A 5937-nucleotide genomic window follows, 5' to 3' on the forward strand; every position below is an offset into this window, starting at 1 on the left:
GCTCTCTGACCCTCCTTTACTTTCAGGGTTGTCTTGACAATTATTATACTAGGTACGTAAAAGTGTTCAAATAAACGATTCCTTATTATTTTGCGGCGCTGTGGACCGAAACCAGGGCTACACGAATGGTAAGCAACTGCTTAAGCAGTTAAGCAACTGCTCTACCTCCGAGTTACAGCTCAGGCAATTTATTTATTTGCTTGTTTTTTTTTATTTAGGTACAAGGCCTCTTTATAGCTCTGGCTATCCTAGAACTCACTATGTTTACCAGGCTGGCCTCGAACTCAAGAGATATGCCTTTGAGTGCTGGGATAAAAGGCATTCGCCACCGTCATCAAAACATTTAATCCAAATGTTTAATAACATGTTGATAAATATTTGAGACACGACAGCTACCAAGTTTCACGGTGGTGCATGCCTGCATCCTCAGCACTCAAGAAGCTGAGGCAGGAGGGCTCCTATGAATTCAAGGCCAGCTTGGGGATACTGAGACTGTCCCAAAATAAAATGCTCATGCCCTTGAACTTAATGTTCCTACTTTCAAATTTTGTGTGTGTCTTGCTGAGGATCGGACCTAGGCTAGACTATTGTTCTGCCACAGATAAGTCCTTAATGATATTTCCATCTCCAGGAATAGATCCCATTTGAATATACACGGTCACCGATTGTGGCAATTCTAAAAAACCAGAGGTTGGACCCTGTATCAGTCCTTCACTAGAGTAGTGACTGTGTAAGTTACTGTGTATAAAAAAAGCGTTAGGAGACTAAAGTGGTCCTGAGTGCCTTTCATATGTTTCTGGAGTTATTTTCAAAATATAGTAAGCCAAAAATCAGCTGTGGTATATACACCACACTTGCAATCTCAGTGCTTAGAAGGCTTAAACAGAAGGTTTCTGGAGTTCAAAGCCATCAGACCTAGAAAGTTTTTGTCTTGAAAAGCCAAGGGTGCTGGAGAAATGGCTTAGAGCTTAGGGAACACTGGCTGCTCTCCCAGAGGTCTTGAGTTCAATTCCCAGCAACCACGTGGTGGCTCACAACCATCTATAATGAGATTTGGTGCCCAATTCTGGCGTGCAGGTGTGCATACAGACAGAACACTGCATACATAATATACAATAATATTGTATACATAATTTTGTTTTTTCTTTTTAAAAGCCAAGAGCTGGGCATGGTGGCACATGCCTGTAATCCCAGTACTCGAGGGAGGCAGAGGCAGGTGGATCAATGTAAGTTTGAGGCCAGTCTGGTCTACAAAGGGAAAGTGAATCCAGGGCAGCCAGGACTATACAGAGAAACCCTGTCTCGAAAAACCAAACAAGATGGAGAGATGGCTCAGAGGTTAAGAAGACTGACTTCTTCCAAAGGTCCTGAGTTCATTTCCCAGCAACCGAATGGTGGCTCATAACCATCTGTAATGAGATCTGGTGCCCTCTTATGGTGTACAGGCAGAATGCTGAATAAATAATAAATAAATCTTTAAAAAAAAAGAAAAAGCAAACAAACAAAAAAGAAAAGCCAAAAACTATATGGTGAGTTAACTTCTAAAGTACTACTTAAGAAACTCCCTCTAGAAAGGAAAGCTGAGGATGCAGATGAGAAAAACATGAAAACTATACTGCATGTCAGTTGAATTGGGAATGCAGTACAGAAACCCCCCCCCCCCCCCCCCCCCGTGACTCTTGGTAAAACTGAAAGGAACCAATATTACTGAGTTCCTACATGGCTCAGAACAAGCACTTCCATGCCATTTGGTTATTTTGCCATTACAGTAGATGTTTATAGATTATAATCTTGCAGGCTAATTTGTTTGAGCCAGGTGGTGGTGGCAAATCCCTTTAATCCCAACACTTGGGAGGCAGGCCAACCTGGTTTACAGAGTGACTTCCAGTATAGCCAATACTGCACAGAGGAAAAAAAATGTTTTTGAACTTTGTCAATCCAGTGAAAGTGGTATCCTCTAGGCCATTTAATTTTCAATTACCTGATTTTGAGGAAGTGAGCTTCTAGCCTTTCATGCCCTGTTCTAGCTTCAGGGCACCCATACACGTTTGGCATGCACACTTTGACACGGCTTCCTGTGTGTTTTAGTCTTTTTTTACTTGATTCATAGCTCACTATAGACTACAAAAATCAGCATCTTGCCAAATGAATTGCAGATATTTCACTAGCGTGTTGCCTTTGGGCATCGCCATGTTTTTTGTTGTGTGTGCATGTGTGTGGATGCATGGGCGGAGGTCAGGGGACAACTGAGGAAATGTTTCTCTCCTGCCTTTTATGGTATGATCCAGGGATTGAACTTATGACCTCAGACTTGTGTGAGACTTTTTAAAAAAAACCTGTTGAACTCACTGGCCCTATTGTATTCTGCCATACAAAAAATAAATAAGTAAATAAACAAACAAATTTATGGGTTTATTCCGCAACCCCAATTTTAGAATTCAAAGGCTTTCTCACTCTGAGGTCTTGTTTCTTTTGATGTTGAAGGTAGGGCCACACAGAACTTGTTGTGTAGCTGAGACTGGTTTTAAACTCATCCTCCTGCCTTTCCCAAATGCTAGAAGCACAGGTCTGAGCCAACATATTTAGTTTGATGTTTTAACTTTTTCCTTTTTTTAAAATATTAGTTGTGTGTATAGCTCTATGTATGTGCACGTGAGTACAGGCGCCTGTAGAGGCCAGGTATCAGGTCCTCCTGGAGCTGGAGTTACATTGGTTATAAGCCACCTGACTGATAATGGGTGCGGGAAACACAATTCTGGTCTTCTGCAAGAGCAGTCTATGCCCCTAAGTGCTGAGCCGGCTCTCTGTCTCTCTTTATAAGGTTAGTTTTGTGCATCAGCAGTTTATCCGCTGGGAAGTGGCTCAGTGATAGAGCACCTACCTACCATCTTCAAGCCCTCGAGTTTGATCCTCAGCACCATTTGCAGCTGCTCCAGCAGGTGCTGTGTTCTGTGCAGGGCACTGGGCTTGCCACGAAACACTGTGGGTATTGCTAAATCCTTCAAGACAAGAAGAATAGTGATGACTGGAATACACAGGTTTGTACAAGCACTTATCTCCTGGGCCTGTGTCCTCCTGAGGACACAGGTATTCATCAGTGTTGTGGCAGAGGCCGTGGAGCTGTAGGGCGGATGCTCCCAGAGGAGGTGGAGCCAAACGAGGCTGCAGGTGTGCTCCAGCCTTGTCTGCCGAGGTCATGGCTATTTGTCTTTTATCTTGGGAACCTAGGGCTCCATTTACAAAGGGTTCGGTTTACTCAGTGGGCCTGAAGGGCAACCCCAAGTTCCACATCCATGTCCTGCTTTCTATAGAAGGGATGAGAGGCAAAGGAAGTCATGATCTCTTTTTGTCTGTTTTCCCTCCAGTCTCTGAAGTGTTGGTACCATGAACTGGTCTTCAAAATTTGGCTGTCCAGGGGTTGGTGTGATGGGGGGGGGGGGGTTGCTTCTGAAATTCTGAAGCCCTTTATCATCCATCTTTAGTGCTTCTGTTCTTACAGTTCCCCAGTCCTGCCAGAGGAGCTGTCCAAAGCCTGTGCCTCTACTCAACTGTTTTGTCCCCTCAAATGGCTTGACTGAGAATTCTGACCTGTTACACCACCCTTTGCTGCAGCTTGGCTTAGTTCTGGCTACACACTTTTAAGATCAGGCTCAGTTAAATGCCAACACAAGGGGCTGAAATAAGTTGAGACTCTGAGGTAGGCCCCCCCCGGGGGGGTGTCTATGTGTATGTGTGTGTACATCCTAGGCTTCTCTGACCTTGTGTCATTCTTGCCAAGGTCAAACATGGCTGTGTACACTCAAGGAATCATGTTTGAAATCCAGTGGGAAGGTAGAAGGAGAGAAATATAGCAACTATAATTGAACAAGGTTCTAAGACACTTGACACCAAAACCTGTCATTGTATCACACTGGTCAACCTTGTTAGTTGCAAGGGAGGCAGGGAAGCACATTGGTTATGGCCTACTATGTACACCCCTAAAGGCTGAAGGCTTTAACAGAGTGGGTGTTTGGGGAAACCAAGATTCAGCCCTAAGTGCACAGCTCTAAGTTTGTTTACCTGGTCTGAGCATTGCTGTTTGCCTTCCTGAGTAGATTACAGAGACCAGGCTTCAGACATACCCTTACCGCATTCTTCCTGGGGGGTTTCCTATGCTTGGTGCAGGAACCCTCCTCCTTCGCACCTGTTATCTTGAAGTGGCTGAGGCTCAACTCCCAAATTTTGTGACTTCCTTAAGTACTACCTTTTATTCCTGCTGCCTCTGAGCTGCTTCCCTGTGCTCTTAGGCTTTTTCACTTGTCCACATGGAGCCTTGGTACAAAAACACGTGTCTCAACAAACTAGAGGCTCATGGGTCCCAGGAACGGGATGAAGCCGATCCTGAGCCCAGGTGCACGAGGCAGCACATTTTACATCTGCGACCTACCCCAGCCTCCGGCTGAAGCAGTCCTCTCCTCTAGAGAGCACCAACGTTCCCAAAAGAAGCTGAGTAAGTGGGTCCTGTGTATAGTGCGCACTCGTATCCTCCCAGCCAGTGACATCACCCTTGCTTTGAAACTGTGTGTTCAGGCAGGTTCCAACCTACAGGATCTCTGATCTGACCCCAGCTGCCTGTTCCCACCTCAGTGCTTAAGCTGCAGCTCCATCGGCAGTAGCTTCATGCTGGTTGCAATTTCCAAGGGCCTCTCACATTCAAAATCACACTAGCTGCCGACTTTGCTGGGTTGTTTTCCTCCTTGGACTTCAGGATTCTGCAGACAACACTGCCTCCGAGAACCCTCCCTTGACACAGATGGGCCTGTCTGCCCCTTCCTCGCAGCTTTGCCCTTAACACTGTAATGATCTCATACCAGGCTAAACCACCTGAGAGTTAGCATACCCTTCATTGCTAGTTCTGGGCACTCAATAAATGGTCCCTGAATGAGGCTCAGAGGAAGGTACAGAGGGTCAGCTAGCTGACAGAGGAGACAACCTCAAGTTGTGCTTTGCTTTGGACAAAGTGACCATGAAGCAAACACCAGAAAGTCACTTCTTACTTGGATGAAACCAACTTATTTTTCAGTCAACCTGTCAAGTGGCACCTCAAGCAAGCCTTGCCCAGCCCCCGGGCATGTTTGCAGCCCTGCATGCCTTCTGTTTAGCACTAGTCATGGTGGCTCCAATTGGGGGTTTAATGTAGGTGTTGTCAACAGCGACACGAGGAACCTTTTGGACAGGATGATTCCTTTTGGGAGTCATCCTGTGTGCTGTATTTGTTCTACAGTTACTGGGATGGAACCCAAGGCTGGATGTATGCTACATAAGCACTCTTATCACTCAGCTATCCCCCTAGTCCCCTCTGTAAGAAAAAAATTTGAGACACAATCTTGCTGTATAGCCTAAGCTGGCTTCCATCTTGTAGCAAGCCACCCTACTTAAGCTTCCCAATTGCTGGAATTGCAGGTGTGTGTTACACCTGGCTGTGAACTATTTAGCAGCCTGATCTCTGCCAGGTTGAGGCAAATAACAACTCCCTCCCCAAGTTGTGAGAGCCAAAAATGTCCCTCTGGGGTTAGAAATGGCCCCCGGCTGAGAACCACAGGTGTAATGTTGACTCCCTCAGTTAGGCTGAAGTTCCCTGAAGGTGGCCTGGACACCTGAGACCCTGTGTCTCTTAAGCTTTAATGATCTCAGCCTGGCACTCACCCTCTAGGCAGCAGATCCCCTTGCCCTGGACAGAGCGGCACAGCCTGGGGAAGTTAACCACCTTTCCCTTTCTGCCAGACTCTAGGGCTCACACAGCTGAGAGCACTTGGCAGGAATCACTTAACCTCTGCTTCAGGGTGGTCAGGCAATGACTATGGACAACAGGTGGGGAGGCAGGGCAGGGGCCCCTTAGGGTTGAGAAGCAGCAGGTGCACAGCATTCCTCCCTAGGGATGAGGGCTACCCTTCAATC

Source organism: Meriones unguiculatus, chromosome 3 (assembly GCF_030254825.1).
Source record: "Meriones unguiculatus strain TT.TT164.6M chromosome 3, Bangor_MerUng_6.1, whole genome shotgun sequence".
NCBI lineage: Eukaryota > Metazoa > Chordata > Mammalia > Rodentia > Muridae > Meriones > Meriones unguiculatus.